The following is a 20741-nucleotide window of genomic DNA, read 5'->3' as shown; positions in this document are numbered from 1 at the left end:
TGGTTTTTCTCACTTCACTTAGCATCAGTTCATATAAGTTTCTCCAGGCCTTTCTGAAATCAACTGCTGATCATTTTTTAAAGAACAATGATATTCCATTACATGCATTTACTGTAACTTAATTCAGCCATTTCCCAACTGATGGGCATCCTCTCAGTTTTCAATTCCTTGCCACTACAAAAAGGGTTGCTACAAACACTTTTGCACATGGATCCTTTTCCCTTTTTATGATCTCTTTGGGATACAGACTCAGTGAACACTCTTCTGGATCAAAGAGTATGCACAGTTGGATAGTCCTTTGGACATAGTTCCAAATTGCTCTCCAGAATGATTGGATCAGTTTACAACTCCACCAGCAATGTATTATCAGCACTTTAAAAAAATAAAATAATTTTTCTTTTCTTAATATTTTCTTTATTTTTTATTATAGCTTTTTATATACAAAACATATGCATGGATAATTTTTCAACATTGACCCTTGCAAAAACTTCTGTTTCAACTTTTCTTGTCCTTCTCTCCACCCCTTCCTATAGATGGCAGGTAGTCCCATACAAGTTGAATATGTTAAAGTATATGTTAAATACAATATATGTATATATATTTTATACAGTTATCTTGTTGCACAAGAAAGATCGGATTTAGAAAGAAAGTAAAAATAACCTGGGAAGAAAAGACAAAAATGTGAGCAAACAATAACAGAAAGAGTGGAAATGTTATGTTGTGGTTCATACTCATTTCCCAGTGTTCTTTCTCTGGGTGTAGCTGGTTCTGTTCATTACAGATCAATCAGAACTCAGTGTTGAAGAGACCCACATCCATCAGAATTGATCATCATATAGTATTGTTGTGAAGTGCATAATAATCTCCTGGTTCTGCTCATTTCACTTAGCATCAGTTCATGTATATCTCTCTAAGCATCTCTGTATTCATCCTGCTGGTAATTTCTTATAGAACAATAATATTCCATAACATTCATATACCACAATTTATTCAGCCATTCTCCAATTGGTGGGCATCCATTCAATTTTAAGTTTCTAGCCACTGCGAAAAAGGCTGCCACAAATATTTTTGCACATGTGAGTCCCTTTCCCTTATTTAATATTTCTTTGGGATATAAGCCCAGTAGTAACACTGATGGATCAAAGGATATGCACAGTTTGATAACTTTGTGAGTACAGTTCCAATTTGCTCTCCAGAATGGTTGGATCCATTCACAACTCCACCAACAATGCATCAATGTCCCAGTTTTCCCATATCCTCTCCAACATTTGTCATTTTCTTTTCCTGTCATCATAGCCAATCTGACATATGTGTAGTGATTATATTTTTATTTTAAAAATACATGCAAAGACAGTTTTCAACATTCACTCACCAAATCTTGTGTTCCAAAATTTTCTCCTTCCCTTTCTCTCACTTTCTTTCCCTAGACATATTTCCACATTTATCATGTTGCACAAGAAAAATCAGATCAAAAAGGAAAAAAAAGGAGAAAGAGAGAGAAAAAAAAAAGCAAACTAAAAAAAAAAAGATGAAAATACTTAGATTTTAACTCCTCCTGACTCTAGAGCTGGTGCTTTTATCTAACTTCACCATATAGCTGCTTCGAATCAATTGCTTTATAGGAACAATTTAAGATTTGTTTTATGTTTCTGAAATAGCTCCCTGCAGGAACTATTTAAAAGCAATGCCTGATAGTTCTACAGAGGTCAGTAGTATAGCAGTTTTGGGTTTGTTTTTGTTTTTGTTTTTTGTTTTGTTTTTTGGTAATTTGATACCCTTTGTCAGGATCTTTTTTTTTTTTTTTTTTAACAATATCTTTGATAAATCTAAGAGTTAATATCATTTTGGTAAAGGATCCAAAATGATTATTCCCACTGATCAGTGGATCAAAAAAAATATAGGCGTATGATGACTTAAAATGCTTAGTTTCAGCACTTTTTCTCATTAATGCTAAGGGGATTTCATCAATTGCTTATTAATTTCAGTAGTGGGAAATCAAAAAACATTCTTGTTGGAAAGGGGGGTCTCAAATCCATCTGAAAATGATAAATGGTTAAAGTATGATAATGGCTAAAGTCAATGGCAGTTACTAGATCACCTTTAGATCCTTCAAGTCTCTCCTCATTGTCCCTGTGGTTGAGTCATTTCAATCATGTCCAACTCCATGATCCCATTTGAGGTTTTTTTGTTTGTTTTGGCAAATGTACTGCAATAGTTCGCTATTTCCTTCTCCAGTTCATTTTACAGATGAGGAAACTGGCACAAATGATTAAGTTATTTGTCCAAGGTCATACAGTTAGCATCTGAGACTGGATTTGAACTCAGATCTTCCTGACTCTGGGCCCAGCACTCTACCCTCTGAGTCACCTTGCTGCCCCTAATATTCTAATAGTTCAGTTCTAACACTATCTTACATTGTTTTCTAGTGATTCTTCCTTGTGAACACCTGTCCATAGTTTTTTTTTTAGGTGCTCTACCTGAAGTGCCCAGGCGAGAGAAAAACACAGGGCAATGCTTTTCCACTTAATATCTATCTACTAGATTTAATTCCTTACATCACTTCTACTTTATACCTATAAAGTCTGATGGTTTTTAATTTAAGTCTAACTTTTGCAATAAGAAGCTCATCATATGAGTCACAGTCAACTCTAGATCTTAATTTAATTGTTTAGAATCGTTCTACATTTGTTTGCAAAGTATATAATCAATCTGATTTTGATATTGAACACCTGGTAATGTCCATCCTTTTTGGATTATTGAAAAAGAGGATTTGCTATGATAAGAATGCCATCTTAGTCTTTGCCTTACTTCATTTTGCACTCCAAGGGTGAGCTTGCCTCTTGTTCCATTATTTTTTGATTTCCAACTTTAGTATTCCAATCTCCTGAAGAAAATGTCACTTTTTGGAGTGTAATTTCTAAGACTTTGTAAGTCTTCATAGAACTGAGCAATTTTGGCTTCTGGTATCAATGTTTAGAGCGTGAAATTTTATAATTGTGAGATTAATTGGTTTGTTTTGGAGTTGATCAGTCAAATACCATTTTTGAGATTATGCCCCACCACTACTTTTCTCATCCTTTTATTGACTATGAGGGCTATTGCTTTTTTTTTTTTTTTTTTTTTTTTTGCTGAGGCAATTGGGATTAATCGACTTACCCCAAGTCACACAACTAGAAAGTGTTAAGCATCTGAGACCTTGACTTCAGGGCTGGTGCTCTATCCATTGTGCCACCTAGCTGCCCCTATTCCATTTCTCATAATATAATATTTCTTATAATATATAATAATATAATTAATATAATATAATTTCTTATAATTATAATTTCTTATAATAGATTCTTGCTCACAGTAATTTATATACAGTTGAAGAAACTGAGGCATATAGAGATTAAGTGACTTTCCCAAGGTTACATAGCTAGTAAGTATATAGGTGAACTTTGTTTTCTTGACTCCAGGTCCAGCACTTTATTGTACTACTGGCACATTCCTCTAATTCATTCTCTCTCTTACACACACACATACATGTATATATATATATGTACAGACACAAACTTGATGAATATTTTTCTCTTATAGTTTCTTTTAGCATAATATTTCCTTTTAGGTATATTTTGATGTTCCTTTTCTTTTTACTTTGAATTGATGTCACTGCTGTTGCTCTTCATTTTCAGTTTGGAAGTTGCATTGTAAATTTTTTTCTTCATCTTTTCATTTTGGATCTATTTAGAGATTTCAGATTTTCTAGTTAGAAAACATACTATTATTTCCTAAGAAAACCCCCAATACGTTCATGAAGAGTCATGAAAAATGACTAACAAAAGCAAAATTCCTCTATATATTATTGAAGCAGTGATTTAACAAAATTAGTGTTCTGAGGTTAGTTTTTTTTTGTTTTTTTTTTTTAAAGCTTAGCTTTCTCCCTCTTAATGTTAGAATTTAATTATGATTCATTTGGGCATATTGAATCTTGGGTTTTGCTTTGTTAAAGTCCTAGGGATTATTTTTATTTGTATTTTTCCAGTTTCTTTTCTTCCAATTCTGGAAGAACTTTATCAAGTTCCAGAAATGTAATATTCAAATTCTTTTACCTCGCACTAAATTTTCTAGACTACAGATTTATAGTCAGGCCATAGAAATCTTGTCCAGTCCTCTCCTTAGGTGGATAAGAAGTGACTAAATGTTATTTGCCCCCTAACATCACACAGGAAAGTAGCAGAACTGGGACTTGATTTTCTTTTCTTTTTTTTATTAAAGCTTTTTATTTTCAAAACACATGCAAGGATCATTTTTCAACATTGACCCTTATAAAACATTGTGTTCCAAATTTCCCTCTTTCCTCTACCCCCTTCCCTAGATGGCAAGTAATACTATATATATATATATATATATATATATATATATATATATATATATATATATATATATATATATATATATATATTTATATATATATATATATTTGCTATGGCTCTACTTGGAATTTTAAAAAAATTATTATAGCTTTTTATTTCCAAGATATAGGCATAGATGATTTTTCAGCATTGACAATTGCAAAACCTTTTGTTCCAACATTTCCCCTCCTTCCCCCCACCCCTTCCCCCAGATGGCAGGTTGACCAATACATGTTAAATATGTTAAAGTATAAGTTAAATACAATATATGCATATATGTCCAAACAGTTATTTTGCTGTACAAAAAGTACAGCAAATAGTGTATTGAAGAAAATACAAAATGCAGGCAGATAAAAATAGAGTGATTGGGAATCTTATGTAATGGTTCATAGTCATCTCCCAGAGTTCTTTCCCTGGGTGTAGCTGGTTCAGTTCATTACTGCTCTATTGGAACTGATTTGGTTCATCTCATTGTTGAAGATGGCAACGACCATCAGAATTGATCATCATATAGTATTGTTGTTAAAGTATATAATGATCTCCTAGTCCTGCTCATTTCACTCAGCATCAGTTCATATAAGTCTCTCCAGGCCTTTCTGAAATCATCCTGTTGGTCATTTCTTACAGAACAATAATATTCCATAATATTCATATACTACAATTTATTTAGCCATTCTCCAATTGATGGGCATCCACTCAATTTCTAGTTTCTGGCTACCAAAAAGGGGGCTGCTACATAATACAATATATGTTAAACATGGTAGAGATATATGTTGAATCCAATATATGCATCCATATTTATATAATTATCTTGCTGCACAAGAAAAATCAGATCAAAAAGCAAAAAAAAAAATAAAAATGAAATAAAATAAAATGCAAAGAACAATAAAGTGAAAATGCTATATTGTAATCCATACTCAATTCCCACTGTGATGGTTCTAATCCTCACAGGATCATTGGAACTGGTCTGGATCATCTCATTGTTGAAAAGAGCCAGGTTCATCAGAATTGATCATATAATCTTGTTACTGTGTACAATCTCCTGATTTTGCTCATTTCACTTAGTAAGTCTCTCCTGGCCTCTCTGAAATCATTCTGCTGACTGTTTCTTATAGAACAGTAATATTTCATAACATTCATACCATAACTTAATCAGCCATTCTCCAATTGATGAGCATCCACTCAGTTTCTAGTTTTTTGCCACTACAAGAAGGGCTGCCACAAATATTTTTGCACATGTGGGTCCCTTTCTCTCCCAAGATTTCTTTGGGATATAAGCCCAATAGAAACACTGCTGGATCAAAGGGTATGCATATTTTGATAATTCTTTGGGCATAGTATCAAACTGCTCTCCAGAATAATTGGATCAGTTCACAACTCCAACAATGTATTAGTATGGGACTTGCTTTTCAATTCTTTGTCTTCAGATCCAATACCTGTGACACAAAATCAGTCAGCTTTTCTTTTATGCCTATACCATTTGGATACTCTTCCTATTTTATGAGACCCAATTTAAAAATTTTTAAATGAAGGTAAAATTGCCTATTGGGGATTTCTTCCTTTCCAGTTTTCATCTATGGTTTTCATCTAGGTTCTCCATTGTAGCATTTAGATTATTAATATTATAAACTATTCTCCAGATCTATCCAGATCTCAATGTTTTCCATAGTTTGGATAATTGGCTTTTTTCTTTTTTTTTGGTAGGGCATTCAGGGTTAAGTGACTTGCCCAGGGTCACTCAGCTAATAAATATCAAATATCTGATGCTGTTTTTGAAGCCAGGTCCTCTTGACTTCAGAGCCAGTGGCTAGAAAACCATGCTAGTACCTAGTTGCCCTATTGTCTTTCAGTATTGTGTATAGTTTTCTATTGCACTAAATCTGCTGATCATCTCTGTGGAATATTTTATGAATTTTTTACTGTATTCTCAATTTTTCACATTGGTATTTTCATTATTTTCTTCCAATACTTTAAAAAATATATTTTAACTCCCTTCTGTGATTTTTAAAAACTCTTTTCAAGCTTTTACTGGTCTAGTGATTTTTTTTTTTTTAAAACAGTGTCAATTGGCTTTTAATTTATTTTGAATAGTCATTTGTCCATTTGAAGGAGGTCTCTTTTGGAGATCTCATATGATAGTTTTGTCATTTAGTATTTTAACGGATTCAGTTGCTCTATAGGTTTTTCCCCTGAGGCAATTGGAATTAGTGACTTCCCCAAAGTCACACAGCTAGAAAGTGTTAAGTGTCTGAGACACATTTGAACTCAGGTCTTCCTGACTTCAGGGCTGGTGCTTTATCCATTGTGCCACCTAGCTGCCCTCTATTTTTCAAAATTGTACTGGTACTTGGCTTTGCATATTAAAAATGTTGATTTTTGTGTTATTTCAAAACCATTTCTCTTCATCTATTTTTACAGGGTGAGAAGTTTTCTTCCATTTGAACCTCCTACTTCCTTTCTGTATTAAGTCCCAAGGTGACACACTCCTTTGGTTCTATTTCTCTAGTTGGTTTCTGCTTTTTTTCACTGGTCTCTTTTTCTTCCCACTCTCTTAAGGTATACAGATGTTCCCTAAAACTGTTTTCAGATTTCTTGTTTTCTCGATCTATAGGCTCTGCTTTGTCAATTCGCTTACTCCCACATTTTCAACTATTATCTTTGCATAAATGATTCTAAATCTATATTTAAAGCTCTAATTTCAAGTTCTACACCCACATTTCCAAAGATTAAGAGAACATCTTCACCTGGATTTCTGACATCACACAAAATATTTTTAAATCTGAACTGCTTTTTCCTTTAATCCCACATCTGTTCCTTTTCAATAGTAAGACCATTTAGATTCCTAAATATTTTTGACCCTTTTCTCCTCTCTTTTCTAAAAAGTATCACTGTCTTATGTTACTACCCTTTTCTTGCACTTGTCTTTTACCCTTTATTCCTACAGTTACCAACTAAGTATATACACTGCCTCAACTATTATAATATCCTAACAGGTCTTCCAGTCTTCAATCTCTTCCCTACTTCAATCTATTCCTAATACAATAGGCAGACTAATTTTGTATTCCAATTATTTTATCCACTTTCTATTGCCTTCCAAATAAAGTTAAAATGTTCTGTCCAAATTTTTTAGTTCTACAATCTATTGTTCCACATGCAAAGATAATTTTTTCAACATTCACTGTTGCAAAATTTACATTCCATATTTTCCCCCCTTCCGTCTTTTCCTCCCTCCCCTAGACAACAAGTAATCCAATATAGGTTAAATGTGTGCAAGTCTTCTGTACATATTTCCACATTTATCATGCAAAAGAAAAATGAGATCAAAAAGGAAAAAAAAAAGCAAACAAATTTTAAAAAAAGGTGAAAATACTATGTTGTGATCCACATTCATTCCCCACAGGCCTCTCCCTGGAAGCAGATGATTTTCTCCATCACAACTCCACCAACAATGTATTTATACTTTTTATGAATTTAACCATCTACAAATTATTTCAAAATACACAGAACTACTGTGTGATATTGGTTGAGTTACTTAAATTCTTAAGTCCTCAATTTCTTTATCTATGGAAGGAGAGAATTAACCTTTGCAGAGGCCTGAAGATGAATCTTGGTACTCATCTCTTGGTAAGAGGTAATGAATCTAAAATACAGGAGATAGGTATTTTTGAACATGGCCAATGAAGAAATTTGTTTTGACTATGAATATTTGCTGTTAAGGGTTTCTGTTTTTCTTGTTTTATTGGGAGAAAGACAATGCTTAATTAAAAAGAACAGATTTTAAAATGAGGTTAAGCTAGGTATGTTCCAGCTCTAAAACTTTGATTTTTTGTAAACAATTATCTTTCCAATAGAAAAAAATCAATCTCAGTAGAACCCTTCTTTAGGAGCAGATTAAACTGAAAAACTCATATTTGATAGCCCATGTTTCATTTAGTACTCTGAGAAGGATGTAGTCTATCATTGGTCCTCTAGAATCAAAACTGATTCTGTAGACTCCTAGTTTTTCTGTCTTGTTTATTATGGCTAATTTGTATATTTATTTTATCTTCTGCTTTCTTTATTCTCCAACAGTTTATACAGGTTTCTCTGGATTTCACATTTTCATTGTTTTGTATAGTTATATATTCATACACACATATGGTATAATTTTTATATGTAGAATTTATATAAAATTATGAAAAATTGACATACCCTCCTCCCACCAAAATACACACATACACATTCAAAATATGTTACTTTCATGAAGGAATAGGCCTTGCATCCATCTTGGGATCTGTACATACCTAGACCTGCCTTTATCTTTTTTTTAATCCACCTGGTTCCCATAAATAAGTATTGTGCTAAATAGTGCAGATACAAACAAAACGGAAATAGTTCTCTATCTGCTTAGGTGCCAGTGGAGGACACACATAGAGGGGATTAAATTTTTTTAAAAATATGTATCAGGGAAAGACACTGGGATTGTAAACCAAAGGGCAATAAACTATCTCACTTTCTAGTAGCAAAGGTAGTGTTTATTTCACTACAGTTCCTGTAGTAAAAAGGAGTGGCCATGCTTGTTAGAGCCCAGTTATCTGGTGAGTGATACAATATGTATCCCTACTTTACATTTTTTTCATTTTGCTTACAGGTCTTGGTTTAATGGAGCCACCAAAATAGACACACCCTGTTTAACCTCTAGCCCTGGCAGTTAATAGCTTACTACTGCCCTTCCCCAGAAAATCCTCCCCCTGTTGTTGGATATTGCTAAAGCCCACGCTGCTTTTCTGTTCACAAGTCTGTGGTGGTCCTCGATTTTCTCTTGAGATAAAGTATAAACTCCTTGCTCTCATTCAAAGTCCTGTGAAAAGTGGCTTTCCAATACTTTTTTCACACTCGTCTGACATTATACCCTTTCATTCATTCTACTTTCCAGTCAAACTAACACGCCGGACAAGCAGGAATTGGAAGGCACAGGCTTCCTTGGCACAAGCCAAGCTCCCTGTCCTCCTTCCCTTCGGCCATCCCATCTCCTCTTTCTCTCCCCTCTCCCCTCCCCCCCTCCCCGATCAAATTCTGGTCTGGAGCCACCTCCTACAGACTAGGAATTACTTTGTGTTTACTCCGTGTATATGTGTATATTTAGTATCATGGACTTGTTTCTCCTCCAGAACCTTGTAAATTCCTCTAGGGCATAAAGTGTTTCTTTTATTTCTTTGTATTGCTGGGCGTACCAGGGCGTACCAGCTCGCCTAGGTTTTTTAGAGGTTGCTTCAATCCATCGATGAACAAATATGGAGCTCCCACTACGGGCAGGATAGTGCGCGGAAGCTGGGCTGGCGTCCACATCTCTTCTGATTCGAAACCCTAACACTTTCCCCTCTCCCACTCCGGGCTCTCCGGCAGCTGGGCTCGCAAGTCTCGGACCCTTCTCCCATACTATTTTGTGTTACAGGGTATTTGTATATACGGTTTCTTTCCCTTCCCCCTCTGGCTCCCTCTGCTCGAACACAGCCCTTAAATGCAAAGCGCCAATAGAAGTGGCTGGAGACAGGGGACAGGGAGATGGTAAAGGACGAGGTTTCCCTGACCAGCCTGGCTCTTCTCCGCCAAGCCTCCGTCCTCCGGCGTACGCGGGGCCAGAGACCACAACATGGCGGCAGCGCCTCTCCAGGGCCTAGTTCCCTCGGTTCCCGTCGTCGTCCTTTCAGCCAATGAGGAGGCGTCTCGGTTGGCGGGAAGCGGCCTCCTACCGCCAGGGGGCGTCTTGGCAGGGAAGCCAAAGGAGAGGATTCGTAGTCGCCGCCGCTACTGCCGCCGCCGTTGGGGTGGGAGCCTCTGGAGAAGACACCTAGGCGTCCTGCAGCGCTACGCCCGATCCTTCGCGGTCTCGGTCTCCTGCTCCATCCCTGGATCGGCTCGCTCGAACGCAGCAGGTACTACACCGCGGCTGTGGCTCTTGGGATAAGGGGGAAGCGAAGCGGACGGGGACGGCCTATACCCTTTCCCAGGGACCCCTCTCTCTACGGGGACCTCCGCCCCCACCACGCCTTTTAGGCCGGGGCCGGCGTCTCCGGTACTCCGCTAAGCTACGGTCCCGCCCTCCCCCCCAGCCCGGCCGCTCCCCGGCTCCCGCCGGCGCGCACCCGCTGGTAGCTGTTTACCGCCGCCCCTTCCCCCTCTCCGACCCTTTCCCCGCCCCAGTCTGGAGCTGGGGGGGGGCACGCGAGCGCGGTGGGAGGTGGGATCCGAGAGCCGGCGACCCGCGACTTTGGTTCTTATTTATTAAATGCCTGCTACGGTCGAGGCGGGGGATGTGGGGGATTACAAAGAAAGAGACGCCTCGGGCCCAGCTTCCTAAGCAGCTTTTGAGATTGAGTGTGTGTGTGGGGGGAGCCGCTCTGGGGGGCGACGTGTGCTTACCTCTGAGTGTCTCCCGGGAAAGTGTGTGACTGGCTAGGTGTAAAGAAGCAGGGGCTGTGAGAAATTGGGAGGAGCCAAAAATAAAGTTTAAGTCAAGTTACCCAACATTTATCAAGCGCCTACAGTGTGCCTGGCACTGCTAAGCGTTTAGAGATACAAAGAAAGTAGGGAAAGCGCGGCCTGGCCCCTGTTCTCAGGGACCCCGCTGTTGGGGTGGGGACGGGCCGCAGGCGGAGAGGAACCTCACGGGGACCTATTTGTAAACGTGATAGAGGATAAATAGATCGGAGACCCTTTTTAACGGATTTTTAAGGCCTTCGAGGAGAGGGAAGTAGTCCCGTTGCATCTTGAAGGAAGGGAGAGGGGACGGTGATCCGGGAAGGAGGATTATCTGCTTGATGTAAAGGATTGCAAAAGGAAGGGGTTAAAGTCGGGACTATTGCAGGGAGATGAGTTGAGCAGTAATCAACAAGCGTTTATTAATCGTTCTCTTTGTGCCTGATGATGGGAAAGATACATAAATGAAAATCGGCGCTTAAAGTTAATGTTCTGTGGGGATAGAAGAACCACGGTATGTACATTGATAAGTGTAGCAAATGCACTCGGAACAAATGGAAGGTAGCGCTAGTACTTGGAGGGGCTTCATGTACATGTATTCACACATTAAATATGTTACTTATGTGTACTCATTCATTTCTGTGTTCCCCTCCTGCTATGTGGTATACACACAAAACCAAGGGATTCTAAGAAGTGCAAGTTCGGTGAAATAATAAAGGACTGTTTGCATGGAAGTGGAAAAGAAGGGGATAGATGGAGAAATAAATGTCTGCAATTTTCTACAGGACTGAGAACTCTCTTGCATATTAAAGGGTGAGGACTCTCCCCAGCTTCCTCTTGAGCCAGGAGAACCTGTTTTTGAATTTGGATTAATCCACCTCATACTTCCCCTTTCCTCTCTTCCCTCTTCACTTTTGATTTAAGAAGTCATTTGCAACCGACCAAACATCACGGATTTATGCACTTTCTAGCTGGAAGGGGACTTATAGAGTCACCATTTATCTCAAGCCCCTTCTTTTACATAGGAAAAGGAAGAAACTGAAGCCTAAAGAAGTAAAGGTATTTGTCTAGTGTCACACAAGTGACTGAGATGTGATTTGAACTAATTTTCTCTGACCCCACAACTAGGGTCTCATAATACCAGACTAAAAAGTCACATTCACAGGGGGAGAGGTAGGAAGGGAACAGAGTAAAGGGTTAGGGGTTAGAAAGATTCTAGAAATGTTAAGGTGCTGTCTAGGCAAAAGTGATATTCTCATAGATTTTGAGGCCTTTTAACTCTGATTTATCTTTGTGATAATCATATTTGTTAAACTTAAAAATTTTAGGACTTGTTCCTTTAGTTTTTTTTTTAAATTGTTTTTATTAGCTTTGATTCTACTTGACTAATCTGACTATATTGGTTTCCAAAAGGTGTGCTGGAGTTTGTTTACTATTTGTTTTGTATCACCTTTCTGATTTTTCATTTAGGATTCACCTTTCTAGAGCTAGTGGATACTGCCCTTACTTATTTGAGGCTTTTTATATGCTTTATATGTTGTGACAACTAAAGTTTTCCTGACCTTCATTCAGTTATAGACAATTAATCCTATATTTTTGAAAGGACACTCAAGTTGTTATCAAAGTTGTTACATCTAGTAAAATTACTAGATGTGAAACTGAAGTTCTAAAGAGATTTTGTCATTAGCTTAGTGACTTTGGGCAAATTGACCTTTTTAAAGTACAGTTTACTTATTCATCAAATTCCTATTTATTTTGTCATGGAGAACATATACATAAAGAGATATACATATATAATTTAACTGTTATTAAATAACAAAGCCTGCTATGATTAATGTTAAGACTAGCCTTGAATAGTCTGATCAGTAATTGAGGTTCTAAATCCTCTCCCTAGTTAAAGACTTCCAGCTTGTATTTGATAGATGATCTGAATATGGTTTCCCAACTTGATCCCTTTCACTTATGCATTTCTATTTTTGTCTGAAAACAGGAAAGATAGATATTGTCAAATTTTGTAAATTAGGTTAAGAAACCCTATTTTACTATGAAATTTTAAAAATAAAATATTCTTGACTGTCCATTTTGGCCTGTTTTATGAACAAAAACATGTTTTAAGATAAGATATTACAAAATGGCAAAAATCAGATAAAACAGCAAGTTGTCTAGTTCAGGTTTTTTTTTTCCCTATATGGATTGTTGGGACAATTTCTTTTGCGTGGTTTTGGATTTCACTGAGGAAGTACAAAAGTATTCTGGTATTTGATATAATCGTCAAAATGTCCTAAAATCTTTCTAAGAATAGTCTGGTCTAAACCAAGGATATAGTGGAAAAGGTACTGAATTTGAAGTCAACACATTGATTCAAATACTTGTCTTTGCCACTCACTAGCTATAGCCTCTCAGGGCCTCAGTTTTTTCATTGGTAAAATGAGGTATCCATCTGTGTCTTCAGTTCATCCTTAAGGGTGAAGTTCTTAATGCAGGGTATTAAATATTTTAATCTGCTGAAATATTTTATTGAGTAATTTGAGTAAATTTTATATAGGTGAATTTTTTTTTTCCTTACGAAAAGAGAATATTTGTTTTTTTAAAACTTGTCCACTTATTTTTGAAGTCCTTCCAGAAAGAAAATTGTTTTATGCTTTAGTCTAGAAAAATCAAACAGGCCAGGAAATGAGTGGTCACATTTCCACCCTCCTTAATTCATATTGATAGCTGTAGGCTTAGTTCAAAGTTCTCAGAAGTGACTCATTTATTCTCATAATACCTTTTGTTATTTAAAAAAAAAAATTACAAAGCAAATTTGGTCTCCATACCAGAAAGATGGAAAATTATGCAGTCCTTTATTTCCTATACTTTTTTTTTTTTTTTTTAAATCCTGGGTGTAATTGAGCTTTTAGTAATAAAATGAAATCTGACTTAAGGTATTATATAGTATTTGTCAATGATTTAAAAATCATTACATCTATAACATTTTTGAATCTTTATAATGGCATGGTTATTGGATAGAGATCAAGTCACCTTTGAAGGATACTTGCTGTGTTCTTCAGCAAATCACTTCTCCTTAGGTTGCTGATCTGCATTGATAGAAAGAATTTGCATTTTGGGGAGTTTCCTATGCCAGTGAAGTCACAGGTTTAAGCCCCAGTCCTAAGTGCTTATAAATCACTTTTTCTGAAGTCTTACTCAAAAGAAAGGGGAGAAAGGAAGAAAGGAAACCACACTCAGTATCTGTTAGTATCTTGAATTGTTACAAACCAAAAGATTTTTGTGTGATGTCATTGTATTGCTACAATACCTGCTTTGTAGTCTCAATTTTTTTCCTTTTTAAAGGTTACATTGTATCCCAAAAATACTTTGAAAGTGTTACTAAACTTGCCCTGAGTTGCAAGGCTTAGTGCTGCAAACTATTGATTTTTTTTTTTTTTTTTTTTTTTGCATTTTCTTAATGCTTTAAAATATACAACTTGAGACTTGAGTATAGAAAAATGTTTATAAAGAAGTAAAACTTACATTAAGCTTCATTTTTTTTTCTCACTTGGAGCTGATGAATACTTTTTTTTTGATCAAGTAGTAGATTAAATTTCATATTGCCCCCAAACCTTACACTAAGCAGTGTAGTGCTCATTGTACTAGTTACCTTCTTAGTAAGACTTTTTTATATTTTGGTGTTTCTTAATTAAATATCCCTGGATAGAATCAGAGGGAGTCAGGCTTTTATATTTACTCCTGCTATACAGATTGTAGTGGAAAGATCATTGATTTGGAGCCAGAGGACCTTTTTTCAGATTTTTAACTCTGTTAATTAATGTATGATCTTGGGCAGGTTACTTAATTTCTCTAAGATTCAGTTACATATTTGTAAAATGAAAAGTAAATTAGATGGGCTTTTAAATCCTTTTAATCTATAATGCTATTGCATATAATGAATGGTATTTGTTGCTTTTAGGGTGATAGTCCAATTCTTTAGTCTGAAATTTAAGTCCCTTTATAATTTAACAGTGGCTTACTTTTTCAGCCTTCACTTCTCACCACTATCCTACCTGAACTTTTCATACAACCAAGTTTGTCTAGCTACTTTTGCTTGATGTATTTCACTTTTATCTTTCCACCTTTGTTCCTTCTTCTAATAGTCCTCTTTAGCTTATTGAAATTGGCTATCCTTTGAGGCTCAGCTCAGTTCAGCTGTCACCTTGTTGGTGATCCTGATTAGCCCAAGTCAGAAATGATGTTATTGTTGGAAATACTTAAATTATTGCTAATTCTTCATATAGGTGACTCTGTGTTTGACATTGCATTGCTTCTGTTGGGAGTGGATGAAATCATTATAGCAAAACTTTAGTGTTTTCCCATTGCTTTCTGATTCATGTATAAACTTATAATTATTGCCTTCAAACTATGTCCTACTATAGGTATTGGGATACCTGTTAATTCTCTTCATGCCATGAGTGGGGTTGAGGGGTGGGGAGTCTGGGCCTTAATTTTTAGGTTTCTCAGCCTTTGCACAAGCTATTCCATGCATAAAATATTCTGCCCTTTGCCTTCCCTTCAACTCACAGGAAAGTTTTTCTGATCCACCCTGCTATGCTTATCTGACTATTATTTTCTCCCTGAAATCGCCCTCCCTAATGCCTGTAAGTATTATACTTATAAATTGCTGACTTAGAGTGGATCAAACCTCTACAGTCATTTGATCAAACCTCCTTTATTTAAAAATAATAACAAAAAACAACTCCAAAGTCTGACATGGAGATGTGGGGAGTCAGATATATAAACTGAAGCAAGTGAAGTAAGCAGAACAAGGAAGCAATACATATGACTCCAGCAATGTAAAGGGAAAGAACAACACAAATTCAAAATGAACATTGTTAGTGTAATGACCAAATTTGACAGTGAAGAAAAGTGAAATGTAAATGTCTCTTCTCTTCTTTGCAAAGTTGAGGAACTGCAGGTTGTACATAGCATACATATACTGTTGGAATTAATTGACATGAGTTTTGCTAATTTTTTTCTCTTTCTGTTCTTTGTCCCTCCCTCCATTGGTGGGGGAATATGTTCAGAAATGAAGATGTTATAAAAACAAAATTTCAATTTTTTTAATGGACAAAAAAAAAGGTCTGCAAAAGTGACTTTCCTAAGCTCATACAAGAAGTCAGAGCTGGAATTTGAATCCAAGTCATACACATACACATTCCATTCTATTATGCTTCGTTTTTGATATTTTAAAAAATTTGATAGTATCCTGTATCTCTTTTAATATTTTATTCGATAGTATCCTGTATATAGAATAGAGTCTTGTATATTCGATGTATCCTGTATAGTTTCCCCCCATTTCTCTCTCTTCTAGAGATCCGGACCACATGATAGGTAATGATGGGTAATAGGGGAAGTATATGATCCATCCTATATGATGGAGAATAGTATTTTGAGAAGGAAAAAAAAGTCAGCACAACCAATGATACATTGAAAAAATACAAAACCATATATAGTGTGTAATACTGGATCTCCCACCTCCACCAAGTGTTAGATTGAGAGTGTTCTCTCATACCTCTTCATTTGAGTTTGACTTAATCTTTATAATCTGTTACATTCACTTTTGTCTTCTTGGCAAGTTGTTTTTTCCTTTTACAATGTTGTAATAACTGTGTATTGTTTTCTTGGATCTGCTTATTTAATTCGTCATCATTTCATATAAATCTTTTCATGCTTCTCCATATTCATCACACATCATTTCTTACAGCACAGTAATGTTCCATTACATTCATGTACCACAATTTATTCAGCCCCCAATTGATGAGCATTTACTTTATTTTCAATTCTTAGGTACAAAGAGTGCTGCTTATAAACATTTTTGAAGTATATAGGGGGCATTTTTTTCTCTTATTAATGGCTTCTTGGGTACATAATGAAAATGAAGCTTTTTATTCAAAGAGTATAAATATTTTAGTCAACTTTATTTGAATAATTCCAAATCAACTTTCCAAAATGGTTGGATCACTTCACAGTTCCATCACATAGGAAGTCAGAGCTAGAATTTGAACCAGATTTTCTTGACTCTACATGCAGGAGCTATTCCTTTTACTATATTGATGTTTGATTATGTTTAATTGTAAAGGAATTCTTTTTGTCTCTTTTAATATGTGCTTCCAGTACTTACTGTATTTTTTGTATCTAGTGTAGGTTCATTAAATACTTACATGACTGACATAAAAAGTGATAATTCTGTAAAAAGATAATATAATCCATAATATAAAAACTCCCTAAATAATTAAATAATTGGTTTAAATTATAAATGATTCATGTTCTTAATTAGCAACAATCAATAATGCCTATTGGTAGTTGGAATTTTCAAAGATGCTTTTTTCTTTAAAAAAAAATAGGGATCTCATTAGTTCTTCTAATTTCTTCTCTAGTTAACTGAGGTATGATTTTATTTTCCCTAAAAAACTTTGAATTATCTAAAAAAAGAGGTAGAATTTCCAGATTTCATAGAACATTTTCTGTGAAAATCCATTGGCTTATGATTAAATTATTTAATTTTGTAGGAGTTCATTTTTAGGTTTTTCATATTTGCTTTGTTCTATCAAATCTGGAAATTAAATTACTGGAAGCACATATACTCCAAGAGCTTAAGCTTGCCTTTTCTGGCTTGTGAATCTACTCGACTGAATCCTCGCCGAGGCTCCAAAAGCTTCTAGTGGGCTTCTCCTTTCTGGCCTTGAGACCTCCAAGACTACAGAAGGCCTCCAGAAAAATTCCTGGTTCCAACATACCTCTTAGAACAACTTTAAACTTGAAAGAGAGAAATAAAACATTAAGTTATTAACACCAAGTAAGTATAGGCTATTCCTTTAAACAATATAAGCAATTAGTATTTCGACCAGCAAGGGGGAGGGGAGCAAAGAGTTGCAGTTTGTTAAAAAGCAGTTGCACCACACCTAGTGGGGAGAGAAGGAAATTAGATTGTCACCTGACAAGATCCTCTTATGCTTCCTCCATTCCACATGGCATTTCTCCCAATTCCACTATTCTTCTTGACCCCCCACTTCTCACAGCTAACTTTTTTTAGGGTACCAAGTTTCCCAGGATCCAACCTGCCAGCCAGACATGCCCCAGCCTCATGGGGTGTCTTCTTTCCTCCTGGCAAAATGGCAGGTTCCACTAGGAGCTTTCACCTTTTCTGTCCAACCTAATTCTTTTGCCCCTCTTTCCAACACACCATTTTCCTCTTTCTTCCTCCTTTTTCTCTCTCACACCATCTCTTCCCCCTGTAACTCATCCCATCTCTCCTCCCAATTCCAACATATTCTCTCCTCCAACATGCTATCTCCCTTTCTCTAACATGCTCCCAAACTATATATCCTTTTTAAGTAGATTACTCCATTTAAACTATTAATTGCTTTTGCAAATCAATCTCTTGTCCCTTGTCTTTAGATCACCTTTTTTTTTTTTTTAAACTTAAAACTTTGATTCACAACTAAATAATTTTGGACCAAATTTCATAAAACTTATACATATATCCAGCAGAGCTGACAAAATTTAATTAGGGGGATACAAACATTACCTCCCCTAAGGTAAGCTATTGGAACTTTGTTTTAATAACCTATATTTTAACTTAAAATCAAATAATTGAAAACTGCTTTTACTATTGTATCTCAAATAACAAATTTCACTGAACTAATTGAGTATAGTTTCTTTCTCTTTTGGATCCACATGTCCCTGCTGTAGTCAAGGAATGGGTTAAAGGGGAAGAAAGAGACTCTTATGTATTATCTTCTTCCAGGAAGCCCCAATTTAATTGAATTGCTTTGGAATCTTGAAATCATCAATTGCCAAATTCCCCAATGATTACTCAATGGACTTGTCCTGCAGTTCCAACTTTGAGTTGGAGTCTACAGGAAAGTCAGCCCTTTCTCTTTTTAATAAATTCTAGCTCACAGAACAGACATGACAAGGACACAAACACAGGCAAAAATTACATGAAAGAGGACCATCCCTTCTCCCCACATACAACAGAAATACCCAATCAAGTGCACTTTTTTTTCTTTTTTGCTCTGAAGATTTGAGTTGAACTGCCTCCTCTCTACAGAGCATCCAATCTCACAGCCTGATCTCTTGTAATACACAAAGTTAATCCCTTGGTGAATTGGCAGACCAAGGCTCAGAAGGAGTTTCCTATCTTCTTGGCCAACCATACAGCACTACTGTCTTGTGTCGTTAACAGAACCTCCTTCCTGGCTCACTCCTTTCCAAGGGCCCATGCTACCTAAGGACAGCCCAAGGACATTAACAGACATTGCCCCTGTGGATTATGCATGCATAAGTTACCTGGCTTACTCTTACCCAGGCTTCCTCATCTTTGGAGGCTTGTGTGCTTCTTTTATATCTGAGTGTCTTTACTAGGCCCATTCTTCACAGAGAGGGAGGCTGAGAGTCTGACCTTAAGGACTGTCAGAGAAAACCCAATCTGGCACCTATCTTGAAGCAGGATCCCAGCCTCTCTCACTGGGAAATCACAGATCCTAGATGAGCCCCCATAAACTTGTGAGACAGGTGCTAGACTCCCTTTCCAAATTAATCAGAAATATTTTCAGGAACAAAAACATTTATTTAATCCCTGCAGGGAAAGGCCTACACACACCTGGGGGTCATCCCAGCTCCCACCATGTGCTGGTGGAACCTGACCAGCTTCTGACTTATTGGGATTTAAATAGTAAAAGATTCAAGCCTTTTTATTGGATTGACTAAAAGGATGTAATCATCCTTGACTAATGGTCACCTATGTTGTTTGCTTCCTGTGGGTCACATTACTTCCTATAATTTCCTGTGGGTCTGACCTTTAGAGATCATGTGACTTTCTTCAGTCTAGGTCCAAGACCTGACCTTCTAGTTCTAGGAATAGGAATCGTGTAACTTCGTCTCAACTGAAAAAACTTCATCCTGTCAGTCTCATTCAAAATGAAGCAGGGATCATAAATAGCTGCTCATGTGGCTTCATCAAGAATAGCTCATGCCAGACTTCATTCACATTTATTCTTTTGACATAGTAAGTTGATTTATTAGGGAAACACTAGAGTTATCATTTATCTAGTACAGTTAGATGGATTTGGAACTAAATGAATGATTGGATTCTTAGATTTGTTATTTTTGGTTCTGTCATCTTGAAAGTTTTCCATTTGAGTCGCTCAGTTATTTGTGCTTAACCATTTTGGGGGGGTACTAACATTCTTATCAATAAAAAGCATACTTGGCATGTTTATCAAGTTTGCAGATAACACAAAGTTAGGAGAGATAGTGAATACTGGATGAGATCCAAAAAGTTCTTGACAATCTCATTGGGTTCAATCTAATAAAAATGTTACTAAGGACCAGGGTACGATCTTGGATTTAAAAAAAAAAAAAATCAGTTTTGCAAGTATGTTTTGGGAGAAGGATGTTTAAAATTTTCAAATTAAGTTTTATTGAAACCTTTAAGAATAACACCTTCATTTCCAAATGTGTTCCTGAAGGAGTCTTCCTTTGCAACAGAGACTTTTAAAAATAAACAGAATAACAAAATGAACCAATGCAGTTAGACATATCTAATATCACAGACCAATATTCTACACCATGGTGTGTCCCACTTCAAGGGAAATAGGGAAGTGTCTTTTTTTTTTTTTTAAAAACACTTCTTTGGGGTTAAGGTTATTTATTACAGGAAGTAGAGTTTCATTTTTTTAGTTGTTGTTTATACTTAAATCATTGCATGTTTACATTTCCTGGGTCTGCTTACTTTACTGGCTCATCTGTTCTAGTCTCATCACTTTATAGATGAAAAAAATTAAGAGCTGAGGTGATTTGTTTATAATCACATTGGTAGTAAGTAGCAGAACTAAGATTTCCACCTAGGTT

At 36.2% G+C, this 20741-nt stretch overlaps 1 protein-coding gene across 2 annotated transcripts in view; it reads left to right on the top strand.

Moving 5' to 3' along the window:
* Positions 1 to 10175: 10175 nt before the first annotated feature.
* ZC3H7A (zinc finger CCCH-type containing 7A) overlaps positions 10176 to 20741 on the top strand; it is a 50685-nt gene continuing 40119 nt past the window's right edge. Inside the window, exon 1 of one of the 2 annotated variants that reach the window (XM_074280558.1) lies at positions 10176 to 10306. The gene's annotated coding sequence lies outside the window, so the exon portion shown is untranslated. Of the gene's footprint in view, positions 11664 to 20741 lie in introns of both variants that reach the window. The other variant, XM_074280559.1, reaches the window with a different exon arrangement.

The sequence above is a fragment of the Sminthopsis crassicaudata genome, chromosome 1 (genome assembly GCF_048593235.1).
Source record: "Sminthopsis crassicaudata isolate SCR6 chromosome 1, ASM4859323v1, whole genome shotgun sequence".
Lineage (NCBI taxonomy): Eukaryota > Metazoa > Chordata > Mammalia > Dasyuromorphia > Dasyuridae > Sminthopsis > Sminthopsis crassicaudata.
This window is presented reverse-complemented; position numbering and strand designations above follow the sequence as displayed.